The 27,655-nt window shown below is 44.5% G+C and overlaps 1 pseudogene; it reads left to right on the top strand.

The window, feature by feature from the left end:
* Positions 1 to 509: 509 nt before the first annotated feature.
* Positions 510 to 18,446, top strand: LOC133773432 (zinc finger protein 330-like; annotated as a pseudogene).
* Positions 18,447 to 27,655: the final 9,209 nt, after the last annotated feature.

Genomic DNA, 27,655 nt, shown 5'->3' with positions numbered 1-27,655 from the left:
AATTCAATCCAGGTATACCTTATGAATGGCAAGGACTAAGTAGATGAGCCATCACCTGCTGTCTCCCAGGGTATGTATGAGCAGGAAGCTAGATCAGAAGTAGAGCCAGGACTTGAATCTAGGGACTCTGATAACGGGATGCTGAAGTCCTAAGCAATGTCTTTAGCCACTTAGCCAGACACCCACCCCTTGGAGATTTCTTTGATCTCAGTGTCACTAGACACCAAAGGAATTTAGGTTATGAATAATTCTTCATAAGGCCAATCTAAAAAAAGGTTTATATGAGAAAAAAAAATCAATCTGGCCCACCTCCTAGTGCCTGAAACCATCTGTGTCTGTCTTCCTAGGTCCTCCTAGCTCCTTCCCTGGAGTCCTGGCTCTCAAGCTGGATTTACTGTGGTGGTGGGCAGCCTCACAACATTCCCTGTCACTCAGCCCTGGGAGTGAGCCCAGCCTCCCCACGAGGGGGAGCAAGGTCAGCCTGGTGCCCACATGAGAAGGAGGGGGAAATGCCTAAAAAACAAGAGCAGTGTGAGGAAGGTCAGAAATGAGAAAAACAACTAAGAGCATCAAGAAAAGCACTGTGGATTTAGCTAAATACCCATGAATGCCAGAGATGGCAGAAGAATAGAGTGTTTTACTATTCTTGTAATGCTGTACAGAAGTGATCAGTTTGTGCACAGTTTGGAAAAACAACGTTCATGGTGAAGTCTTCTGATTATGTCAAAAAGCATGCTGGCATGTACAGTACTGGTTGTGCGATGGTGGGTGCACGCTAAGATTTCTGGGAAGCATGGGTATTCCATGGTGGCAAATGTCTCAGTATACTTGCCTGTGCCAGTCCTTTAACTGATGTTGAGTGGGCTGAGTGTGAATGAGGTTATGGGATCATGGAGACAGAATATTCAATTGCTCTTTTTGCCATAACTTTCTCTGTAAAGATGATCAATTTGCACATCAAGCCAGCTGCCAGGTTTTAGAGGCAGAAACATTGAAACATTGAAATGTGCTTCATGCATTTGGCTTTGTCAGAATTTGTATTATGTCCATGTGTAAGGCTTGTTTCTGTGATGATCCTACAAGGGGCAAAGGGTTCAAGCAAGAAAAAGGAAAACAGCCTCCTTGCCTTAAAGGTGGACATGAAACTCAGGAGACCAAGGATCTCAGCATGTCAACATGCTTCTTAAAATTTGGTAGGCAGGGGCCGGCGCCGCGGCTCACTAGGCTAATCCTCCGCGTTGCGGCGCCGGTACACTGAGTTCTAGTCCCGGTAGGGGCGCCGGTTCTGTCCCGGCTGCCCCTCTTCCAGGCCAGCTCTCTGCTGTGGCCAGGGAGTGCAGTGGAGGATGGCCCAAGTGCTTGGGCCCTGCACCCCATGGGAGACCAGGATAGGTAGGCACTCTCTGTCTCTCTCACTATCCACTCTGCCTGTCAAAAAAAAAAAAAAAAAAATATTTGACAGGGAGGGAGAGCAAGCGAGCGAGATCCCTGATTCACTCCCCCAAATGTTGTCAGGCTGAAGCCAGATCAGAACTCAACTAGGACTCCCATGTGGGTGGCACAGACCCAGGTAGTTGAGCCATCACCTGCTGCCTCCCAGGGGTGCAGAAGCATGTCAGGACTTGAGCCCAGGCACTCCTATATGGAATGCAAGTGTCCTTAGAGGCATCTTAACCATTGTACCAAAAACCTACTCTCCTTTTACTTAACTGACAAAAATTGTGTACAACATGATGTGTTAAAATAGATGTACATTGTGGAATGGTTAAGTGAAGTTAATTAACATATTCATTACCTCATTTTTTTTTGATGGGAAGAACACTTAAAATGTACTCTCCACGATTTTCAAGAATACATTATTAACTCTTGTCACCATGCTGTAAAGTAGGTTTCCTGAACTTATTTCTCCTAACTGAAATTTTATGTCATTTGTCCAACATCTCCCCAAATCTCCCTACTCCACCCCACCAGCCCCTGGTGATCACTATTCTCAGTTTCAATTAGTCTAACCTTTCTAGATTCCACATATGCACTTAAGTGAGAACATGCAGTATTTGTCTGTGCCTGGTATATTTTGCTTAGCATAATGTCTTCTGGGTTTCTCCCAGAAGGATTTCCATCTTTTTAAAGTTGAATAGTATTCCACTGTGTATAGATACCACTTTTCTTTATCCTTTCATTCTTTGATCAACATAGGTTGATTCCAAGTCTTGGCTATTACAATGAACATGACAGTGAGATTATCTCCTTGACATCCTAATTTCCTTTCCTTTGGCTATATACCCAGTAGTTGGATTGCTGGATCATGGTAGCTCTATTTTTATTTTTTTAAAAAAGATTTATTTAATCACTTATTTATTTTAAAAGCAAAGTAGGAGAAAGAGAGAGAGAGAGAGAGGGAGAGAGAGAGAGATTTTGCATCTGCTGGCTCACTCCCCAAATAGTTACAAGCGCCAGAGCTAAGCCAGGAGTCCAGTACTCTATCTCAATCTCCCAAGTAATTGGGCCATCTTCCACTGCTTTTCCAGGCACATTAGCAGGTGGAACAACCAGGATTCAAATGGATACTCTGATAGGGGAAAGCAGAGTTGCAAACTGGTGGGTTAACCAGATGCACTATGATGCTGACCCATTTTTAGTTTTTTATTGCATTCTCATACTGTCTTCAATAATGGTTATAGAACAATTCTTTCAAATCAATCTCTTCATATATGGATATATGTAAATATGATATCAGAAGTGACACCTAAAATATATATGAAAATGTGGCCCCCTAAAGTTCCCCAGAAGCACCATCTGGGATGCCACATGTTACCAGAATTTGGGGTGCCACACGATATCACTATATGCTTATTAATAAATCCCCAATATTAATAAACCCAAGAGGGTTCTTGCCTAATATTTAGAGATGAATTCGGCCAGCGCTGCGGCTCAATAGGCTAATCCTCCGCCTGCGGCGCCGGCGCACTGGGTTCTAGTCCCAGTCGGGGCGCCGGATTCTGTCCTGGTTGCCCCTCTTCCAGGCCAGCTCTCTGCTGTGGCCCGGGAGTGCAGTGGAGGATGGCCCAAGTGCTTGGGCCGTGCACCCCATGGGAGACCAGGAGAAGCACCTGGCTCCTGGCTTCGGATCAGCGTGGTGCGCCGGCTGCAGCGTGCAGGCCACAGCAGCTATTGGAGGAAAGGAAGACCTTTCTGTCTCTCACTGTCCACTCTGCCTGTCAAAAAATAAAAAAAAGAAGAAAAAAAATATTTAGAGAAGAATTCTAAATACTGGCATAAATAAATGAGGCAGCACGGTACATTTTGTGTTTTTATTTAGTGCGAAAGATGCATAGGAGAGTGAGAGCTTTATCTAAGAGAGGGGTAAATCTGGGTTCATACAGAGCACCAGGAACCAGTCACATGGAGGAGCATCTAGGTCAGGAAGCCTAGAGCAGGTTGCCTGAAGGCCACACGCCCTGAAGGTGCAGGGCTACAGCCAGCCCTCTCCTGGCAAGAGGCCAGGGCAAAGAAGAGATAGAGTGGACACACCGTGTCCTAGGCTTTTAACCCACTTCCAAAGGAGAGTGGTTAATTAAGCTGATTGGCTGGTGGGCACACAGGTGTGGCCAGATAGGGGCATGAGGTCACACAGGGGCGTGGTGAAGGCGTGGTCTTACAGCTCACAAACCTAATGGATTTTAACCTGTATGCCCGCCTACTTAATATATACACAAATCCTATTGGTTGTTTCTCCAGCTGGTACAGATTTTGGATACCAATAGCCATTTTCCCTGCCACATGAAAAATACTTGTCTTTAGCATGAAAGAATGAGGATAACATAAAAAAGTGAAAGGTGGGCATTTGGCACAGTGGTTAACTTACCACTTGAGATGCCCACACTCAGTATCATAGTACCTGGGTTTGAGTCCTTGTTCCACTTCTGATCCAGCTACCTATTAATGTGCAGCCTAAGATGCACAGGAGATGATGGCTTGAATAGTCGACTCCCTGCCACCCACATGGGAGACATGGATTGAATTCTAGTCTCCTGGCTTTGACCTGGCCTAAGCCTGGCTGTTGAAGTCAACTGTCAATGAAAGCTCATTCTTTCTCTCTCTCCCTTTAAATCAAAACAAAACCAACAAAAGAACCCAAACCAACAAAACACACAACCAAGTGAAGTCAAACAGAGCTGTGAGGGAAATGATGGAGGGAATTAGCCATTTGTGCCTCAAGATTAAGTGAAGCCTAAAACCAGAGACATCTCTGCTTTTCCCAGTTACATACTGCAGCCCATTCCTTTTTTTTTTTTTTTTTTTTTTTTTTTTTTTTTTTTTTTTGAGATTTAAAAGCAAGATTTATTGGAGTAAAAGACCTCCAGCCAGAGGGGAATAGAGGGGGGCTTCCAAGGAGGAAAATACCTGGAAGTGGTCAGTGGCAGCAAAATTTTGGAAAAAAAAAACTTGACAATCAGATTGACATTCAGTTACAAGGCAGGGACAAAACCCGTTTTGCAATCCTTTATCTTGTCTGGCTTGCTCCAGATAAAATAAAAGACCCATCACAGTGGTGGGATACCTAATTTGTTTTCACAATAAACTGGGAGCTCAGAAGGGTAGTCACCACTTATTTGCTGTTCTCATAAGATTGAAAGCTCCCAAGGAGTAGGCAGGCAAGCAGTTCTGACCTTGCTAAGGATAAATTTTAGGGGGAGCATTTTCCACCCTCAATTTCCAGACTGCGTATTAATCCATTTGACTTCTCACATTTCCCCCCAACAAGAATGGACCCTAACTTCTAGAACTGCAGCCCATTCCTTTTATGATTAAATTAGTTTCAGCAGAATTTTGGTTACTAACAGTACAGACAGACCTACTCACTATAGAGTCCATCATTAATAGGTCAAATTAAAACTCATAATCCTTCATTTCATTTAGGCTGAGCAAAAGATAAACACAAAATATTTTAAGATGAAAGATATTGGCCGGCGCCGTGGCTTAACAGGCTAATCCTCTGCCTTGCGGCGCCGGCACACTGGGTTCTAGTCCCGGTCAGGGCGCCAGATTCTATCCCGGTTGCCCCTCTTCCAGGCCAGCTCTCTGCTATGGCCCGGGAAGGCAGAGGAGGATGGCCCAAGTGCTTGGGCCCTGCACCCACACGGGAGACCAGGAGAAGCACCTGGCTCCTGGCTTCGGATCAGCGCGATGTGCTGGCCGCAGTGGCCATTGGAGGGTGAACCAACGGCAAAAAGGAAGACCTTTCTCTCTGTCTCTCTCTCACTATCCACTCTGCCTGTCAAAAATAAAAAATAAAAAAAATAAAGATATTGCAGGTTATTATCAGGTACTGCTTAACACATATGAAAATGAGCAATAAAACAATATTAGCAATAAATGCTAGCTGCAACAGATTTGATTCCAAAATAATACTTGTGAAATCGGACAAGACCCCCTAAAATTTACACTAAAATGTGGCCCCTTAAAGTTCCCTAGAAATGCTATCCAGGATGCCACATGTGCTACTGGAATTTGGGGTGCCATAAGATTTCACCATGGGCTTATTACTAAATCCCCGATATTAATAAGCCCAAGAGGGTTCTTGCCTAATATTTAGAGAAGAATTCTAAATACTGGCTCAGATAAATGAGGCAGCATGGTACATTTTAAGCTTTTATTTAGTGAGAAAGATGCATAGGAGAGTGAGAGCTTTATTTAAGATAGAGAGGTAATTAGGGGTTCATACCAAGCACCAGGACCAGCTACTTGGAACAGCATCTAGACCAGGAAGCCTTAAAGCACTTGGCCCAAAGGCCATGCGCCCTGGAGGCGCGGGGCTACAGCAAGCCCCTTCCTAGCAAGAGGCCAGAGAAAAAGAGCAGGGCCCGGCCACACTGTGTCCCGGCTTTTAACCCACTTCCAAAGGGGAGTGGTTAATTAACCTGATTGGCTGGTGGGTACCCAGGTGTGGCCAGGTAGGGGCATGAGGCCACGCAGGGGCATGGCGAAGGCATGGTCTTCCAGTTCACAAATCTGATCAATTTTAACCTGTATGCCTGTATACTTCATTCCCCCCTCAGAGACTCCATCCCTTAATCCTAAGGGAAGTTGATGGATGTCAAACCATCTCTTCTGTAACTGCTTCCTGCTTATGAGGGGCGAAATGCAAGCCCTGCCTACCCAGGGTCTGGAGGTCTCTGCCTATTCTAACAAATTTGCTTTGTGAGCTGATGCAGCCTTGGTCATTGCCAAGGTCTGTGTCCCCTGTGTGGTCAGTTACTCCCAGAAGTTGAGTTCTGAAACATGTAAGTTGTTAATTAGTATAAGCAAAACTGGAACAAAACCAATTGTAAGTGGGGTGCCCCTTTAGATAAAAACAACGTATCTTACAGATTCCCAGATAGTGGGTGGTGGTAGGCCACCCTTATGTAGATTATAAATCCATTTAGCTTGAGTATAGAGAATAATAGAAGAAATCATTAGGTAGCTTTATCCTCAATAACAGTTCTTAAGAGATAATCAAGGAAGGCAGGTGCAGCATGTTTGCCTTAAGGAGACAAAGGCTAAAGTTTTACTTATCCTTTTGCTTTGAAGTACTTAGTTTCTGATTGGCTTATAGGAACAGTAAGGCATGTCTTTCGTATTCACCTGTGAAGACTTAAGAGGTAGAAGTTTAATCCTAATTTCACAGAGGTAGTCGTGCTCAGTAGCACCTGGTAAGGTCCCTTTCATTTATGCTGAAGCTGATCTGAAGAGGATCTTTGAATGGCTTGCTCAGGAATTTCTAATGTTGGAGTTTTTGTTAAAAACTCCTTGATTCCTTGGAACACCTTTGCAGCTCCCCTGTCCAGCACAGTGTCTGTTTCAGAGGCTTTTAAGCAAACACAAGGCTTAGAATCCAAATGCTGGAATCCCTAACTCTTGTAGCTACCCTTTTCAGGACGGAGTCTGCGTCAGGGCCTCTTTAAAGCTATATATATACAAAAGTTTGGAATCCAAATCTTGGAATTCAAATTCCATAGAATCCTGTCATCAGCAATTCCCAATACCAGAGCTTTTATTTAGAAGCTCCTTAGTTCTCTGAAACAACTTTTGCAGCTCTTTTCAATACGGGGACTGTATTAGGGTGTCTTTAAAGCTATACACAAAAGCCTGGAATCCAAATCTTGGAACCCAAAGTCCATAGAACTTTGGCATTCTCAGAAATCTCCTTGGCTGTCTTTAAATATCTGACCCTATGTTAAAACATACTAGATAGGAATTTCACAGAGAGACATGCATGCAAGATTTCCCATTTGAGGCACTTACTAAACCTTAAATAAATACCTAAAAACACAGGTAATGGAGTCTGACACTTAGACATAACTAGAAGATACAATACATAATATCACACAATAGAGCAAAGCAAATCTTTGGGATTAAGTTTTTCCATTAAAGTTAATACTGTAGCTCTTTTGAGAACAGAGGTCCTACATGGGAAGTTAGTACACAGTGACTCCTGTTGTTAATTTAACAATTAACACTCTTACGTGTGACGTCAGTGATCACCCGAGGCTCTTGACATGAGCTGCCTAGGCCATGAAAGCCTTCTGAGTTCCACAAACTCCCTCAGTATTCAACAAGGCCATAAGCAAAGTGAAAGTTTTCTCCTCCTCCGGAGAAAAGTCCATCCTTCTTTGATGGCCACTCTTTTCCACTGGGGTCACACCCAGGGAGCTTCTCTACATAGAGACACTTTCTGCACAGTGTCCTGGCTTTCCATGCCTGAAATGTTCTTGTGGCCTTAACAGCCAGACCAGAATGCCTTTAGGGCTGATCTTTAGGTCACTGAGTGTTACTTAAGGCGATTGCCATTCTATGAGTCTGCTGTATGGACTCCTTCCCATGTTGGAGCATTTACTCCTCTTTATTATTAGATGTAATAAACACTTAATCCCGCCTATATGATTGCTTTAAAACTTAAGATGTTACCATTACCATCTACCCCAAGGGGATTTGCCATCCCATAGCAAGTTTTAAACTGTACCCTTAGAAGTCCATAAGAATGCATGTAGAGCTATATAGCTCAACAGTCTCTCTCTAGGACCTGAGGAAATAAAAACAGAGCTCTTCATGAGCTTAATTATTCTTAAGCATTTTACATGGATACATTGTATTAATTATAATTCCTTAATCCCATCTAGTTGAAGGGTCTTCCAGTTAATACCTGTAGATCTTTCAGGGAGTCTCCAAATGAGCAGATGTAGAACTACCCATAGTTAAAGTACTTTGTAACCTGGGGAGACAGGAGGTAAATAGGGATAAGCTTTCGGCCCAGTTATATCTCTGATATAACTGATATAACCAATAATCTGACATCTCAGAGCTACTATGCCTATTATAGAGCTTAATGCATATATCGCTCTATTAATCAGGCACGTAGCATGTGGTGGGCCATGGGGGCCACCATCTTGGGGCAGAGTCTGTTGCCCATCTTTCTGTGAGGGTGGAAGTTCCACCCTCCACGACAGAAGTAGAGCTTCCTGTTTAAAAGCTCCTCCTCCCTGACACTAACAGGTTTCTAAGCAACCAGACAAGCTCTCCAATTCGAAATTAGCAATTGAAAGCTTGTACGATAAGGCCAGGGACAAGGAGAAATGTTTTCCTTAGGAGTTTTTCCTCCTTGTAAATCTTTTACATTTCTTATTACATTGCACTAGCAACATCACCAAAGTCCTTAAAGCCAGAAACCAAAAAAAAAAAAAAAAAAAAAGCCCTTCCTTTTTTAAAAAGCTACTAGCAAGAGAAAAGAGAAAGAAGGAAAAAAAAAATCTCGCTTATCTTTTGCTTGAGCAAGCTGCTCTTCTCCCCCAGGGCAGGGTGGCTCTGGCCCCGTGGTTGATTACCACACTAGCTCCTCTCCCCACATCCATCTCAGCTTGCTTTGAGCAAGCTGGGTAATGGCTGCCGCCTTTGGAACCCTGGTGCAGGAAAGCCGCGAAGGTCGGCCATGTTCCAATAGGCTGGCGCAAACCACGTATGCCCCCGCCAGGCTGGGAAGGCCCCCCGGGAGCTCAGTGCGAACTGCCCTTGGAACCCCAGCATGATAAAGCCACGCACATGCCCAGATCTGGCGCTGAGCCTGGGGCAACCTCGGGTTATATATTACTAAATCCCAAAGGCCATACGCCCTGGAGGCGCGGGGCTACAACAAGCCCCCTTCCCAGCAAGAGGCCAGGGAAAAGGAGCAGGGCCGGACCACACTGTGTCCCGGCTTTTAACCCACACCAAAGGGGAGTGGTTAATTAACCTGATTGGCTGGTGGGCACCCACGTATGGCCAGGTAGGGGAATGAGGCCACACATGGGCGTGGCGAAGGCGTGGTCTTCCAGTTCACAAATCTGATCAATTTTAACCTGTATGCCTGCCTGCTTCACATGTACTACCGGAATTTGGGGTGCCATAAGATTTCACCACGGGCTTATTACTAAATCCCCAATATTAATAAGCCCAAGAGGGTTCTTGCCTAATATTTAGAGAAGAATTCTAAATACCGGCACAGATAAACGAGGCAGCATGGTACATTTTAAGCTTTTATTTAGTGAGAAAGATGCATAGGAGAGTGACAGCTTTATTTAAGAAAGAGGAGGTGAATGGGGGTTCATATCAAGCACCAGGAGCCAGCCACGTGGAAGAGCATCTAGGCCTGTATCTGGGCCAGGAAGCCTTAAAGCACATGGCCTGAAGGCCATGCGCCCTGGAGGTGCGGGGCTACAGCAAGCCCCCACCTGACAAGAGGCCAGGGCAGAAGAGCCGGCCAGGCCACACCATGTTCCAGCTTTTAACCCACTCCAAAGGTGAGTGGTTAATTAACCTGATTGGCTGGTGGGTACCCAGGTGTGGCCAGGTAGGGGAATGAGGTCACACAGGGGCGTGGCAAAGGTATCAGGTAGGGGCATGAGGTCACACAGGGGCATGGCAAAAGGTGTGGTCTTCCAGTTCACAAATTCAACAATTTTAACCTGTATGCCTGCCTACTTCATTTGGAATCTAAAGTAGATTTTAGAACTCCGATTGAGGCTGGCGCTGTGGCTCACTAGGCTAATCCTCTGCCTGCGGCGCCAGTACTCTGCGTTCTAGTCCTGGTTGGGGCGCCGGTTCTGTCCCGGTTGCTCCTCTTCCAGTCCAGCTTTGTGCTGTGGCCCAGGAAGGCAGTGGAGGATGGCCCACGTGCTTGGGCCCTGCACCCCATGGGAGACCAGGAGGAAGCACCTGGCTCCTGGCTTCGGATCCATAACGGCCATTTGAGGGGTGAACCAACGGAAGGAAGACCTTTCTCTCTGTCTCTCTCTCTCTCACTGTGTAACTCTGCCTGTCCAAAAAAAAAAAAGAACTTAGATTGAAACAGTCTTTTTCCCCAAACACTTGTGGGAAATATCATTACCTTCTGGTTCCATTTTTCCACCTATGTTTTCTTTTTGTTCTCCCAGAAACCTTTTACTTAAGGTATCCAAACTTCATGCATTTCATAAGTACAACTTTAGGAACACAGTGATTCTTCCCACCATACCCACCCTCCCACCCACACTCCCACCCCTCTTCCTCCTCCCTCTACTATTCCTATTCTTACTTTTTACTATGGTCTATTTTATTTTTATTTTTCTTATATTTATTTATTTATTTTTATTTTTGACAGGCAGAGTGGACAGTGAGAGAGAGAGACAGAGAGAAAGGTCTTCCTTTTGCCGTTTGGTTCATCCTCCAATGGCCACCGCGGCCGGCGTGCTGCGGCCGGCGCACCGCGTTGATCCGATGGCAGGAGCCAGGTGCTTCTCCTGGTCTCCCATGGGGTGCAGGGCCCAAGGACTTGGGCCATCCTCCACTGCACTCCCTGGCCACAGCAGAGAGCTGGCCTGGAAGAGGGCCAACCGGGACAGAATCCGGCTCCCCAACCGGGACTAGAACCTGGTGTTTCTGCGCCGCTAGGCGGAGGATTAGCCTATTGAGCCGTGGCGTCGGCCTGTTTTCTTTTTATTTTTCTAAGATTATTTATTTATTTATTTGCCAGGTAGAGTTACAGATAGTGAGAGGGAGAGACAGAGAAAGGTCTTCCATCCTCTGGTTCACTCCCCAAATGGCTGCAACGGCTGGAGCTGGGCCAATATGAAGATAGGAGCCAGGAGCCTCCTCCGGGTCCCCCACAGGATCGCAGGGGCCCAAGGACCTGGGTCATCCTCCACTGATTTCCCAAGCCACAGCAGAGAGCTGGATCCAAAGAGGAGCAGCTGGGACTAAAACCCATTAGAGATGCTGGCACTGTGGGCAGAGGACTACCCCACTGTGCAACAGTGCTGACCCCAGATCTATTTTCTTTCTTTCTTTCTTTCTTTCTTTCTTTCTTTCTTTCTTTCTTTCTTTCTTTCTTTCTTTCTTTCTTTCTTTCTTTTTTTCTTTCTTTCTTTCTTTCTTTCTTTCTTTCTTTCTTTCTTTCTTTCTTTCTTTTAGATTTATTTGTTTATTTGAAAGTCAGTTACACAGAGAGAGGAGAGACAGAGAGAGAGAGGTCTTCCATCTGATGGTTCACTCCCCAGTTGGCCTCAATGGCTGGAGCTGCGCCAATCCGAAGCCAGGAACCAGGAGCTTCTTCCGGGTCTCCCACGTGGGTGCAGGGGCCGAAGGACTTAGGCCATCTTCTACTACTTTCCCAGGCCATAGCAGAGAGCTGGATGGGAAGTGCAGCAGCCCAGATTTGAACTGGTGCCCATATGGGATGCCAGCGCTTCAGGCCAACACTTTCAGCTGCTGCGCCACAGTGCCGGCCCCTCCCCAGATCTATTTTCAGTTAACTTTATACACATATGATTAATCTATACTAAGTAAAGAGTTCAACAAGTAGAATAAAAAAAAAAAAAAAAAACTGTTCCTCAACAGTTGAGACAAGGGCTCTTCAAAATCATTGTATCTCAAAGAGTCAATTTCACTTCTGTAGATTACCTTTTAGGTGCTCTATTAGCTAGCAAAGATCAGGGAGAACATATGGTATTTGTCCTTATGTGACTGGCTTATTTTACTAAGTATGATGTTTTCCAGTTTCATCCATTTTGTTACAAATCACAGGATTTTTTTTTTTTTCAATCTCTGTGTAGTATTCCACAGTGTACATATCCCATAATTTCTTTTTTAAAAGATTTATTAGTTAATTTCAAAGGTAGAGTTACAGAGAGGCAGAGGCCTTTCCATTGATTTTTGTACCAGTACCAGGCTGTTTTAAGTATAAGTGCCCTGTGATATGTCTTAAAATCTGGTATTATTGCCAGCGCCGTGGCTTAACAGGCTAATCCTCCGCCTTGCAGCGCCGGCACACTGGGTTCTAGTCCCGGTCGGGGCACCGGATTCTATCCCGGTTGCCCCCTCTTCCAGGCCAGCTCTCTGCTATGGCCCTGGAGTGCAGTGGAGGATGGTCCAAGTGCTTGGGCCCTGCACCCCATGGAAGACCAAGAGAAGCACCTGGCTCCTGGCTTCGGATCAGCATGATGCGGCAGCCACAGCGGCCATTGGAGGGTGAACCAATGGCAAAAAGGGAAGACCTTTCTGTCTCTCTCTCTCTCTCACTAGCCACTCTGCCTGTAAAAAAAAAAAAAAAAAAAAAAAAAAAAAAAAAAAAAAAATCTGGTATTGCCGGCGCCATGGCTCAATAGGCTAATCCTCCACCTTGCGGCGCTGGCACACCGGGTTGTAATCTCAGTTGGGGCGCCGGATTCTGTCCTGGTTGCCCCTCTTCCAGGCCAGCTCTCTGATGTGGCCTGGGAGTGCAATGGAGGATGGCCCAAGTGCTTGGGCCCTGCACCCCACGGGAGACCAGGAGAAGCACCTGGCTTCTGCCTTTGGATCAGCACAGTGCTCTGCCCGCAGTGTGGCAGCCATTGAAGGGTGAACCAACTGCAAAGGAAAACCTTTCTCTCTGTCTCTCTCTCTCTCACTATCATACTACCTGTCAAAAAAAAAAAAAATTTAATCTGGTATTGTGATGCTTCCAGCTTTGTTTTTATTGTATAAAATTGCTTTAGCTATTTGGGGTCTCCTGTGTTTCCATATGAATTTCAGCATCATTTTTTCTATATCTGAAAATAATGTAGTTGGTATTTTGATGGATATTCCATTGAACCTGTAAATTGCTTTTGGTAGTATGGACATTTTGATGATACTGATTCTTCCAATCCATGAACATGGAAAAATTTTCCATTTTTTTGTGTCATCTTCTATTTCTTTCTTTAATGCTTTATAATTTTCATCATGGAGATCTTTGACATCCTTGATTAAATTTATTCCAAGGTGTTTGGTTTTTTTGTAGCTATTGTGAATGGGATTGATCTTAGAAGTTCTTTCTCAGCCATGGCATTGTCTGTGTATACAAAGGCTGTTGATTTTTGTGTGTTGATTTTATATCCTTCCACTTTTTTTTTTGACAGGCAGAGTGGACAGTGAGAGACAGAGAGAAAGGTCTTCCTTTTGCCGCTGGTTCACCCTCAAATGGCCGCCGCAGCCGGCGCGCTGTGGCCGGAGCACCGCGCTGATCCAAAGGCTGGAGCCAGGTGCTTCTCCTGGTCTCCCATGGGGTGCAGGGCCCAAGCACTTGGACCATCCTCCACTGCACTCCAAGGCCATAGCAGAGAGCTGGCCTGGAAGAGGGGCAACTGGGACAGAATCCGGCGCCCCGACCAGGACTAGAACCTGGTGTGCCGGTGCTGCTAGTCGGAGGATTAGCCTATTGAGCCATGGCACCGGCTCTATATCCGTCCACTTTACCAAACTTTTCTATGAGTTCCAATAGTCTTGTTTTGGTTAGTTCGGTCAATAGTGTGTCAATTTTGCTTATTTTTTCAAAAAACCAGCCCTTTGTTCCACTGATCTTTTGTATTGTTTTTTGGTCTCAATTTTGTTTATTTCTTTTCTGATTTTTAATTGTTTCTTTTCTCCGACTGGTTTTAGTTTTGGTTTGCTGTTGTTTTCCTAGGTCCTTGAGATGCACTGATAGCTCATTTATTTGGTGCTATTCCAATTTTTTGATGTAAGCACCTATTTCTATAAACTTTCCTCTTAACATTGCTTTTGCTGTGTCCCATGAGTTTTGATATGTTGTATTGTCATCTTAATTCATTTCCAGAATTTTTTTTAATTTCTCCTTTAATTTTTTAAAAAATATTTTATTTATTTATTTGACAGGTATAGTTACAGACAGTGAGAGAGAGAGAGAGACAGTGAGAAAGGTCTTTCTTCCACTGGTTCACTCCCCAAATGGCCGCAATGGCCAGAGCTGCAGCGATCTGAAGCCAGGAGGCAGGATCTTCTTCCAGGTCTGCCATGCGTGGACAGGGGCCCAAGGACTTGGGCCATCCTCCACTGCTTTCCCAGGCTATAGCAGAGAGCTGGACTGGAAGAGGAGCAACCGGAACTAGATCTCTGTGGCCATATGGGATGCCAGCGCCGCAGGCGGAGGATTAACCTACTGCACCATGGTGCCGGCCCCATGATTTCTCTTTTAATTTCTTGAATGGCCCACTTTTCATTCAGGAGCATATTGTTCAGTCTCCATGTGTTTGTATATGTTCTAGAGATTCCTGAGTTGTTGATTTCCAGCTTCATTCCATTATGGTCAGAGAAGATGCATGGTATGATTTTGATATTTTTTTTTAATTTGCTGAGACTTGCTTTATGGCCTAGCATGTGGCCTATCTTAGAGAAAGTTCTATGAACTGGTGAGAAGAATGTGTATTCTGCAACTATAGGATGAAAAGTTCTGTAGATATCCTAGAAATGGTCTTTTAACAGCTGCCAATTATATGCTGGTCAGTTCTACATCTTATCAAATTCAAGTTATCTGAAATGGAATTAATAATCTCCTGCACAAAAATTTATTCTCTTCTCGAATTCTCTATGTGAATTGTTTACAGTACCACCTCTCAGCCATTCATGTTCTATCATTATCCATTTCTAATCTAAACAATCACCAAAACTTGGTGGGCCTTATTCCCCCACACAGTTTCAAATTTGTGCCATCATCCTCATCCCTATTATACCACCTTTGATAGACTCTTACCTCCACCGTTGCAATACTCAACTGTGGTGCACATTGTGATACGCCTCCAAGACCTCCTTCAAAAAAAACACTTGTAGTCTGAGATTCTGGTATGGGGAAGGCTAATTTTATGTATCAGCATGACTGGGTTAAGGGATGCCCACAAACCTGGTAAAATATTAATTACAGGGTGTAGGTGTTTATTCTAATGGTTAAGATGTCCATGTCCCCTTTCAAAAGTACATGGGTTCAGTTCTTGAGCCTGGCTCCTAACATCATCTTGTTGCCACTGCAGACCCTGAGAGACAGTGGTGACAGTTTGGTGATTGGTTCCAGGTGGAAGACTTGGATTGCTTTACCATTTCCCAGCTTTGGCCCTGGTCTAGTCCTGGTCATTGTAGGCATTTAGGGATTGAACCAGTATATAGATAGGGGTTTCTTTCTTTCTCTCTCTCTCTGTCTCTCTCCATGTCTGTGACTGGTTTTATTTATTTATTTTTTTTTATTTAGGGGCAGGTGTTTGACTTACCAGTGTGGACACTGGTTAGGGCATCCACATTTGACATTGTAGTGTCTGGGTTTGATAACCAACTCTGTTTCTGACTCCAGCTTCATGATAATGCAGACCTTGAGAGGCAGCAGTGATGGCTTCAGTGACTGGGTTTCTGTCATCCATGTAGGAAACCTGAATTGAGTTCTGGATCCCTGGATTCAGTCCCAGCTGGGGGCTGCCATATGCATTTGGGGAGTGAACCACCAGATGGGAGTGTATCTGTCTCTCAAAAAAAAAAAAAAAAAAAAAAAAGGAAAAACTTAAAACCCTGTTATCTCTAGGTGTGTTTGGGAAGGTGTTTCTGGAAGACACTGGCATTTAAATTAGTTATCTAGGTGAAGAAGGCTGCCCTCACCAATGTGGAATGGCATCATCCAATCTATTGAGGGCACAAAGAGAACAAAAAGGTGAAGGAAGGGTAGATTCTCCCTCTTCTTTCGTTGGAATATTCATGTTCTCTTGCTCTCAAAATTTGGAGCTCCTGGTTCTGGGACCTTAGACTCAGACTGAATTATACACTGATTTTCTAGCCGGTAGACAGTATGTACTGGGACATCTAGGCCTCCATAATCACATGAGCCAATTGCCATGATAAATCTCTTCTTATACTGATATATTTATATATACCCTATTGTCCTGTTTCTCTGGAGAATCTCAATACAGGTGGTGCTGTCAGTACATTAAGCTGTCAGTGCCTTGAGGGATTATTTTACCTGCAAAGAGCTGTTGACACTGCACTTCTCATTTACTGGATTTCTCTTTGATGCTCCAAACATAATACCCTGTTATAGTTTCCCATTCTTTTCCTGAATGTTTCCCTTTCTTATGCTTCAACAATGGGCCTGAGCATATTTTTATATGTCCCCACTTTTAGGACATGGCTGGGCATGTGCAGAAGAAACCTACAGCAGAGAACTATATATGTTACACAACCAAGGCATGTATGAATGGAGGAAAACTCTCAATAGGTAGAACCAAAGAAAACATCAGAACCAGAGTATATCAGGCTCCTTTCAGAAGTGAGAGATTCATTAAAAAATGGAAATCAGGAATTAAATTGCACCTTACCATGTTGGCCTGATACTATGTCTTGCCCATCAAAGTGTGCCTTGTTGGGCATTTTCTCACACGGATTTTCTCCTAGCAAATCCATAAAGCTTTCCTCTACCACCTAACTGGGGAGGCAGATTTGAATTATATTTTCCTGTCTCCTTGCTGACAAGCATTAAGAAAGCTTCTCTTCTCAAAAGATGAGCCTTATAGAGCATGGTTAGGAGTGATAGGCAGGGACCCTGTAACACTGCCTTGCTCAAGGTCATACCCTTTCCTGAGCAGCTCACATCCAGGAACTGGTTATGGCCTGGCCATTTCTGTTGACCTCAAGACAACTCTGAAAGGCCATTCTAGCTCCAGTGCCTTCTGTGGGATCAGCTGAGGCTGTCAGTAGACACATATCACAACTTGATCCCTTCCTTGGCCCAACCCAATTTCTTTTTATTATTATTATTATTATTATTATTATTATTTATTTGACAGATAGAGTCAGACAGTGACAGAGAGAGACAGAGAGAAAGGTCTTTCTTCCATTGGTTCACCCCCCAAATGGCTGCTACAGCTGGAGCTACGCTGATCCAAAGCCAGGAGCCAAGTGCCTCCTCCTGGTCTCCTATGCTGGTGTAGGGGCCCAAGCACTTGGGCCATCCTCCACTGCCTTCCTGGGCCACAGCAGAGAGCTGGACTGGAAGAGGAGCAACCGGGACTAGAACCCAGCGCCCATATGGGATGTCGGCGCTGTAGGTTGAGGATTAACCAAAGTGAGCCACGGCGCCGACACCCCAACCCAATTTCTTTATCTTTTGGTTCACAGTGAACTCCTTAACAAATATCCATACGGTAAACTCCATTTAAAATTGTTTACCTGGAAACCCAACCATCTGACAGTATTAGCAGGTATGGCTTGAGAAAGTAGAAACTACCATGGGGCTTTGGAGCTGGGCCACTGGTGTCCAGTTGTCAATAAGGACCCCATTTACTGGTGATAGATGTAGTGTTAGTCTTGGCACAGGTCCAACTGTTAAAACTTTTATAAATAGTGGATTTGGACAGTAGACCTTCAGAAGGGAATGTATTAAATGCATTAGCTGGTGCTATATATCAACCCCTTCATTGGGGGTGGGAGAGTAGCAATGGAATGTAGTAAAAGTAGCAATGGAATTAAATGACTATTGCTAAGTTAGGTAGAACTTCTGGAAAATTACAATAAAAAACTGAAAATGATAAGTGTGAAAATGAGGTCTCATCTACTGCAGCAAAGACAGGGAAATCTTGGGACATGGCTCAGGACTTCATTTCCAGAGTAGCTGAGCCCTAATAAACTTCAAATGAAGGAAGGTCTTCTAGGCCAAATCCAATCCCCTGAATAGGAAAGGCTGGGACCTGAATTACTGGATGGGAACCTTTGGGTTAATGTTATGAAAAATCCTGGATCTCCAGATTCTCCTGAACACTCTGATCCTGCAGAATTGCCTTAGCCTTTCTGAGTAAGCACAGCACCGCCCACCACAACCCCCCAGTTTGCATGTACTGGTAGGAGCCTGCAGAGTACACACGGGATAGGATTCTGAGGGTGATTGTTCAAGGGACTCTGATTATAGGGTTGATCAGGACATGCATAAACTTCCTACTAGAATGGTACCTAGAAGCATGGAAAAAGTAAAGGCCTACTCTAGTGAAACCACACTTCTAGATGATGACAGACAGTTGAAGGACGTGCTAAATGGTTCAGGAGACCCATTAGCAGGGAGCACACCTAGCAACCAGAGCACCATGGAAAAATGGCTGATTCCAGGGCAAGGGTAGGGAATATACAAGATGAGGAAATCAGCTTGGAGGATCTTGTAATGCAAGAAAGTGAAGACAAAAGTGTTCACAATAGGATGGGAAGGAAAGAATAATTAAGGGGTCATTCAAAAGGACATAGGAGTTACCAGTGGCCAAAATGGAACTATTAGAATAAAATAGACAGTGGCAGTGTTGGGATATAACTCAAAAAATAACCGTCCATGAATATATTCAGAATGTTTTACAAATGTAACAGTAAGAAAAAGAGCCAACCAACAGTAAAATGGCAAAAATCTGAATCCAAACTTCACTAAAGAACACAGAAAGTTGCTTCATGGCCTTTTGGCTAAGATCTAGTGTAATAAGAACACAGAATAATGGCAAATAATCACGTGAAAAACTGATCAGTATCAGTTGTCACTGGGGAAACGCAAATTAAAATGGCAAGGCAGGCAACTAGTGCGGTGGTTAAGACCACATCCTGTATCAGGGTGCCTGAGTTCAAGTCAATTTCTACTTTCGATTCTACCTTCCTGCTAATGTGCACCTTGGGAGGCAGTAGTGATGGTTTCAAGTTATTGGGTTCCAACTTTGGCCTCAGCCCAAACCATTGTTTTGGGTATCTGAGGAGTGAAGTAGCAGATAGGAACTTTCTGTGTCTCCCTGCCTCTCAAATATATAAATAAGTAAATTTTTTTTTAATTGCAAGATAACACTATACAGCTATTAGAACTAAAATGAAACAGATTGACCTTACTAAATGTTGGCAAAGATGTGAAAAAACTGAACTCTCGTATTGGTGCAACTCTCCATGTTCTTGGGACTGTAACATGATTCAACCACGTTGAAAAAGTTAAACATACACCTACCATGATCCAACCATATCATACCTAGATATTACCTAAGAGAAAAGGAAATATATATCCAGAGAAAGACTGATACACAAATGTTCATAGCAATTTTATTACAGGAAACAACAACCCAAATGGCTATCAACATACGAATGGATAAATAGTGGTAAATTCATACAATGGAATACTTACTCTTCCACAATATAAGCGAATGAGCTATTATACATTCAATGATGTATTTGAATATGAAAATAGTTATGATGACTGAAAAAGCTGAATAAAGAAAAAATACACACTTGGTGCAGACAGATGTCAAGATGGCGCTATGATCCTTGCCTCCTGGCATTCAGCCTTGTATGATCCCTGTCCCTTGAGTGCTGCCCAGGTCTGTGACATCCTCCTAGCCAGCAGACTATGACTACAACACTGAGATGTCATTCTTGTGCCTGCATTTTGCAAGGCTATCTTGCGCACAGACTAGCACTAGAACCTGCCCCTACCCCATTTTCCTGCCCTTTTTGCTGGCTTTTTTTCTTCTTCTTTGGTTTTATTTGAAAGGCAGAGAGACAAGAGAGGAAGACAAAGACAGACAGAAAGGCATCTTCCATCAGCTTGTTCAGTCTCCATATGCCTACAACAATAGGGGCAGGGGCAGGGCCAGGCCATAGCCGAGAGCCTGGGACACAATCTGGGTCTCCTACTAACAAGCGTGGCCAGGATCCAAGTACTTGAGTCATCACCTGCTGCTTCCTAGGGTGCGCATTAGCAACAAGCTGGAATCAAAAATGGATCCTGGATACAAACCCAGGTATTCTAGTATGGGATGGGAGTGTTTCAAGTGCCGTTTTGACTGCTGCACCAAGCATCTGCCTTTACTTGCTGGCTTTGAAGAAGGGAGCTGCCATGAATCCTACAGCTAAGGCAAATGAATTCTTCTAATAAACTCAGAGAGCCTAAAGTTGGATCTTTTCCTAGCAGAGCCTCTGAGGAGAACATAGCCCTAACTGACACCCAGATTGTAGCCTGTGACTGAAGCACAGAAAACGTCTCTCTTCTGCCTCCTTCTTCCACTCTGAAGGACACTCTCCCTACTTTAAGATCATCTGATTAGAAACATTAACTCCACCTGCGGTTGTAATGGCCCTTTGCCATATAACCTAACACATTCATAAGCTCTGGGGATTAGGACACGGTCATCTCTGGGAGGTGGAGGAGGGTCAACATCGTTATGCCTACTACCATGGTTCTGCTGGGCTTTTAGTATGCTTTCTTTGCACCATCCCTTCTCTACACATTCTTAGCCATGGCCTTATCCCCAGTGATTTCACCACCAACTGGTAACCTTTGTGTATTCTGTATTCCAGAAAGTTTCTGAAATTTCTCATCCACTAAAAGTTTCTCATTCCCAGTGACATTTTGACCTTTTTATTCTTTCACTTTGCTTTTAGTATTCTCAAGAGGAAGATAAACACATGAGCTCAGTGCAGCACCTTGGAGAGGATGAATAGTTTTCTTCCTCCACTGCCATCTGGCAGGGCCAGCAGAAAGCTTCATCTCAGCCAGTGTTGGGGCCTTCCTCTCTCTCCTAATAATGCTACTTTCTAGCTGATGTAAGAGCTGCTTGAGGGCATCAGGTGCCACTGGCAGGTTTTATAGTTGAAACTGACAGCGATCCGTTAAGGCAGGTTCTAACTCTTCTTCCCTGATACAGTCTTGGGCGCTAGGCTTTAGCCGTTCTGCTTTGTCTTGCTCATCCTCTAAGGGTACTATCAATATTCCTGAGAACTGCTGGCTACGGCTTCCTTCCCAGCAATCTCTTCTCTCTCTTCGGCCTTAAAATTCTCAGGGCCCCTTCCAGGACTTCTGGTTTGATCTCTTCAACAGGCTCAAACTTTAGAAAAATAAAGCCAGAAATGCAAGTACCTTACAGGAACTTTAAACACTCTAATCATGAAAGTTCTCCAAGGCAAGAAAATGCAAAATGGTCTAGATATTTTTCTGGAACTAATAATGAAAATATGGAAGGAGAAGAATACAGTTATCCCCATAAAAAGCATATTGCCACCATATATATTCATTCATTCCGATTCCGTGCTACTATATATATCCTGTGCATCTTTATATAGACAGTTATCCTGAATTAAATCATTGAATTACAATTTAATCAATCCATACTAACAGACATTTGTTACTTCCTTTCCTATTACAAACAATGCTATAATATATATATATATACCTTTATATACATTTTTTAAAAAGACTATTTATTTGAGAGGTAGTTACAGGCAGAGAGAGGGAAAGACAAAGAAAGGTCTTCTATCTACTGGTTCACTCCTCAGATGGCCACAGTGGTTGGAGCTGTGCCAATCTGAAGCCAGAAGCCAGGAGCTTCTTCTGAGTTTCCCATGCAGGTGCAGGGGCCCAACCACTTGGGCCATTTTCTACTGCTTTCCTAGGCCACAGCACAAAGCTGGATTGGAAGAGGAGCATCTGGGACATGATCTAGCACTCAAATGGGGTTCCAGTATCACAGGCAGAAGCTTAACCCACTATACCACAGGGCCAGTGTTGTAGAATAATGGGTTCAGTAGCCTGCAATACAGGCATCCTACTTAGGCACTGGTTCTAGTCCCAGCTGCTCCAATTCCGATCCAGCCCTGTCTTTCTGAACCCAATCTATTGTACCATCATCTACTCAGTTTCTTTAAAAAATAAATTACAAAATGAAAGATCAGGACAGGTGTTGTTGCATAGAGTGTTATGCCCTGGCTTGGGTCACTTGCATCCCCTATGGGAATGACTGCTACTCTGCTTCAGATCCAGCCTTCTGCTAATGCACATGCTGGGAGGCAGCAAATGATGGCTCAAGTACTGAGTCCAGTCACCCTGTCCCCAGAGACCTGGCCTGAGTTTCTGGCTCCTCATTTTGGCTTATTCCAACCCTGGTTATTGCAGGTATATGGAGAGTATTTTTCTAAAAAATGAAAAAACAAACAAAACTAAAGATCATCTTGATTCCTCTTTCCATTAACTCTACATCCTGTTTACCACTAATTCCTATAGATTCTGCTTTCTAAATAATCACTTATTCAACTATTTCACACTGTTCTTTGCTGTCACCATTTCAGCTACCACTGTCTCTCACTAGATACTCTAACACTCCAAAGTGGCCTCCTGACTTCCTCTCCTAGCCACTTACAGTCCTTTTTCTACTCAGATGCCAGCATGTGTTACAAATGTAATTTCTAAAAAGATTAATTTATTTGAAAAGCAGAGTTACAGAGAGGGAGAGAGAGAGAGCAAGAGAGAGAAAGAGAGGAGAGATCTTCCATTTGCTAGTTTGCTCCCTGAATGGCTGTAGTCTTGTGGGTGGAAGTGGGGGCAGGGCTGGACCAGGTTGAAGCCAAGAGCCTGGATACATCTTTGTTTCATGGATGGCAGGGGTCCAAGCACTTGGGCCATCTTCCACTGCTCTTCCCAGGCCATTAGCAGGGAGCTGGATCAGAAGTGAAACAGTCAGGACTCAAATCAGCACTCATACAAGATGCCTGTTTTGCAGAAAGCAGCTTAATCTGCTGTACAATGCCTGCTCCCAAATGTAATTTAAATCCAGTTACTCCCCTTCTGAAATTGTCATTGACCTCCCAATTACACGTAGATTAAAACCTTAAGTCCTTACTCTGTTTTGCAAATTCTCACAAGACCTGAGGCCATCTTGTCCATGTGGTAGTTACTTTCCACATGATGGCTTTTGTATTTCCCTTGTTTTGATTGCTCTTCACCAACATCACGGTACAATTATTATTATTATTTTAAATCATTTAGAGCTCAGTTTAAATGCTGTTCCTTAGAGAAAAGTCTTCTGGATTGCCCAGTGGAAGTAGCCACCCTGTTAAAGTTATGTAAGCATTTATTGCTGATATTTCTTGTTTATTGGTGTTTTTACCATCTTTCATAAATGAAAAAAATTAAAACTTTTATTTATTTGAGAGCCAGATAGGCAGAGAGGGAGAGAGACAGACACAATGGGAGGGCTTCCATCTGCTAGTTCCCATTCCACAAATTCTCACAACTGAGACTGGACTAGGCTGAATCTGGGAGTCAGGAACTCAGTTCAGGCCTCCTACATGGGTGGCTGGAACCCAATTTCTTGAGGGAATCACTGCTGCTTCCCAGGGTTCACATTAGCCGGAAGTTGGAAGAGGGGACTGAATGCAGGTACTTTGATAGGTCAGAGACGTGGGACTCTGGCGTCTTAGTGGCTATGCCAAGCAATCACACTGCTATTTTGACTTCTCAAAAATATTTATTGAGTTCATTTGAAAGGCAGAGTGGCAGAAAGAGGAAAAAAAGAGATATTCTACCTAGCGAGTCACCCCCTAAATGCTTGCAAAAGCCAGGACTGGGCCAGGCTGAAACCAGGAGACTATAGCTCCATCTGGGTCTCCCATCTGGTTGGTGGAAACCCAGTGCTTAGGTCATCATCCACTGCCTCCTAGGCATATTAGCAGGAGGACTGATTGGATGTGCAGAGTAGGTAGGACATGACCTAGGCCCTCCTGATACGGGAAGCAGGTGACCCAAGAGGGGGCTTATCCAGCTGCCCCACAATGCCAGCTCTCTAGTTTCATGACTTTTAAAATCTTAACATTGAAACAGATAATACAAGAGTATTTCAAAAAGTGCATATGTTTGCAATGGCAGTTAAGATGCTGGTTAGGACACCTGCGTGCCATATGGGAGTAACTGGGTTCTATTTCTTTCTTTTTTTTTTTTTTTTTAATTTTTATTTATTTTGACAGGCAGAGTGGATAGTGAGAGAGAGAGAGACAGAGAGAAAGGTCTTCCTTTTGCCGTTGGTTCACCCTCCAATGGCCACTGCAGCTGGCGAATCTCGCTGATCTGAAGCCAGGAGCCAGGTGCTTCTCCTGGTCTCCCATGCGGGTGCAGGGCCCAAGCACTTGGGCCATCCTCCACTGCATTCCCGGGCCATAGCAGAGAGCTGGCCTGGAAGAGGGGCAACCGGGATAGAATCCAGCACCCCAACCGGGACTAGAACCCAGTGTGCCGGCGCCGCAAGGCGGAGGATTGGCCTGTTAAGCCATGGCGCTGGCCTAACTGGGTTCTATTTCTGGCTCTAGCTCCTGATTCCAGCTTCCTAATAATGTGGGCCCTGGGAAGCTGAAGTGACAGTTCAAATGGTTGGGTTCCAACTCCCCACATGGAAGAACTGGATTGACTGTCTGGCTTCTGGCTTCAGCATTGGGCCCAGTCCTCCCATTGTAGACATTTAAGGAGTGAACCAGTAGATGGGAGTTCTCTCTCTCTACCTCCCAAATAATTTTTAAAAAAGACAAAAAGTTCACAGAAAAGGGAATTAAAAAGATGTTTATTTTGGTGTAAATATTTTTTGAAATCCATGTGTATGGTCTTCAAAAAGTTCAGGAGAGGCTGGCATTGTGGCACAGAAGGTTAAGCTGCCACTTGCAATGCTGGTATCACATATCAAGTGCCTGTTTGTTGCTCTGCTTCCCATCCATCTTCCTGTTAACGCACCTGGGAAGGCAGCAGCAGATGGCCCAAGTACTTGGGTCCCTGCCACCCTATGGGAGACTAGGATGGATTTCTTGGCTCTTCACTATGGCCTAGCCAAGATGGCTGCTGCAGCCATCTGGTGAGCCAACTTGTGGATGGAAGCTCTCTCTCTCCCTCTCTGCCTTTCAAATAAATAAAATCTTAAAAAAAAAAAAAGTACATGGGGTAAGCTCTGTGGTGCAGCAGGTTAAGCTGCCACCTGCAATGCAGGCACCCAGGATCAGCTTCATGTTCAGCTGTTCTGCTTTCGATCCAGCTCCTTGCTCATGTACCTGGGAAGGCATTGGAAGATGACCCAAGTGCTTGGGTCCCTGCCTATGTGGGAAACCTGGATGGAATTCCTGGCTCCTGCTTTGGTTTGGCCCTGCCCCAGCCATTGCAAACATCTGAGGAGTGAGCCAGTAGATGGAAGATCTCTTTCTGTCTTTTCCTCTCTGTCACTGCCTTTCAAATAAAATTAAAAAAGTCTTTAAAAACAATATTTTTAAAAAGTTCATGAAAAATGTGTATTATGGAAAAACTATTCATGGGTTCCAAAATGTTTCTGCACTAAACAATGTTACTTTTTGTTTTTCAAATCTTTCATCAAAAATTTTGAGAGGAGTCAGCCTTGTGGCACAGCAGGTAAAGCCACTGCCTGCAGGGCTGGCTTCCCACATGGGCACCAGTTCATGTCCTGGCTGCTCCTCTTTCAATCCAGGGGAAAAGCAGTGGAAGATGTCCCAAGTGTCTGGGCCCCTGCTACCCATGTGGAAAACCAGGATGAAGCTCTAGGTCTCCCACCATGGGTACCATCTTCCTAGGTTTGGCTTGGCCCACCCTGGCCATTATGGTCATTTGGGGAATGAACTACTGGATGGAAGATCCCACTCTAACTGCCTTTCAATAAATAAATCTTAAAAAAAAAAAAAAAAAAATTGGCCTGGAGACAAAGTGCAACCAGCCAAGATTAGGTCATGTATTCATTTTTCATTATAGCAGGACAGTGAAAGGAAGGACCCAGCAATGTTCCTGGACCCCCCTGCGGAGTTACAGTAGCTGGGCAATATACAACTGGGGAGAGGTAATTTGCCAAAAAAAAAAAAAAAAAAAAAAAAAAAAACCAACAAAACAAAAAACAAAAAACCAAAGCTATGATTAGGCAGAGTCAGGAAGAATAGCCAATGGCAATATAGGTGTTCCCGTATGTCTTGTTTCTTTTACATATATTATTTTACATGTATTAGGTAACAGTATAACAAAAATAATCTGGGTCAACGGTACAGGTCTACTACTGTCTTTTTCTTTTCTTTTCTTTTTTTTTTAAGATTTATTTATTTATTTGAAAGTCAGAGTTACATACACACACACAGAGAGAGAGAGAGAGAGAGAGAGAGGTCTTCCATCCGATGGTTCACTCCCCAATTGGCCCCAAAGGCCAGAGCTGACCTGGAGCCAGGAGCCAGGAGCTTGTTCAGGTCTCCCACGTGGGTGCAGGGGCCAAAGGACTTGGGCCATCCTATACTACTTTCCCAGGCCATAGCAATGAGCTGGATCGGAAGTGGAGCAGCCTATATGGGATGCTGGCGTTTCAGGTCAGGGCCTTAACTGGTTGCCACACCACAGTACCTGCCCCCTGTTTTTCTTCTAGAGGACACATAGCAAGAGATATTTTCCAGCTGTTTGACAACGAAATCAGCACTGTAATGGGTCTGTCAAGAATAACAAAAGACCTAATTGGGTCAGTTATATGCATTGAAAGACCTAAAGTTTTAACTAAAGGCCACATATTTAAGCTTTCCTTTGTTAAGGTCTCTACTACTTAGATAAAAGTCATTCTCTTGCTCATTTACTTTTTGGGTGGATTTTTTTTTTTTTTTTTTTTTTTGACAGGCAGAGTGGACAGTGAGAGAGAGACAGAGAGAAAGGTCTTCCTTTGCCGTTGGTTCACCCTCCAATGGCTGCCGCGGCCGGTGCGCTGCAGCCGGCGCACCGTGCTGATCCCAAGGCAGAAGCCAGGTGCTTATTCTGGTCTCCCATGGGGTGCAGGGCCCAAGTACTTGGGCCAATCCTCCTCTGCACTCCCTGGCCATAGCAGAGAGCTGGCCTGGAAGAGGGGCAACCGGGACAGAATCTGGCGCCCCGACCAGGACTAGAATCTGGTGTGCCGGCGCCGCTAGGCAGAGAATTAGCCTGTTGAGCCACGGCGCCGGCCTTGGGTGGATTCTTACAGTTATATTCTTACTATTACTAATTGTAACATGGGATCAGTGTCAAGGCACAGCAGATTAAACTGCAGTCTGGGATGCCAGCATCCCTTATCAGAGCACCAGTTTGAGGGTCCCCTGTTCCACTTCCATTCTAGTTCCCTGCTAATGTGCCTGGGGAAGCAGTGCAGGACAGCCCAAGTACTTGGGTCCTTGCCATCAATGTGGGTGATCTGGATGGAACTCTGCTCCTGGCTTTGGCCGGGTCCAGAACTGACATCTGCAGCCATTTGAGAAGTGCACCAGTGGATTGAAGATCTAACTGCCTTTTAAGTAAATACATATATCTTTAAAAAACAAATAAACAGGGCCCTGGCACCATAGCTCACTTGGTTAATCCTCACTTGGTTAATGCCTGCGGTGCTGGCATCCCAAATGGGCACCGGTTCTAGTCCCAGTTGCTCCTCTTCCCATCCAGCTCTCTGCTATGGCCTGGGGAAAGCAGTATAAGACGGCTCAAGTCCTTGGGCCCCTGCACCTGCGTGGGAGACCTGGCTCTTGGCTTCGGATTGGCGTGGCGCCATCCATAGAGGCC

This window comes from Lepus europaeus, chromosome 14, assembly GCF_033115175.1.
Source record: "Lepus europaeus isolate LE1 chromosome 14, mLepTim1.pri, whole genome shotgun sequence".
Taxonomy (NCBI): Eukaryota; Metazoa; Chordata; class Mammalia; order Lagomorpha; family Leporidae; genus Lepus; species Lepus europaeus.
This window is presented reverse-complemented; position numbering and strand designations above follow the sequence as displayed.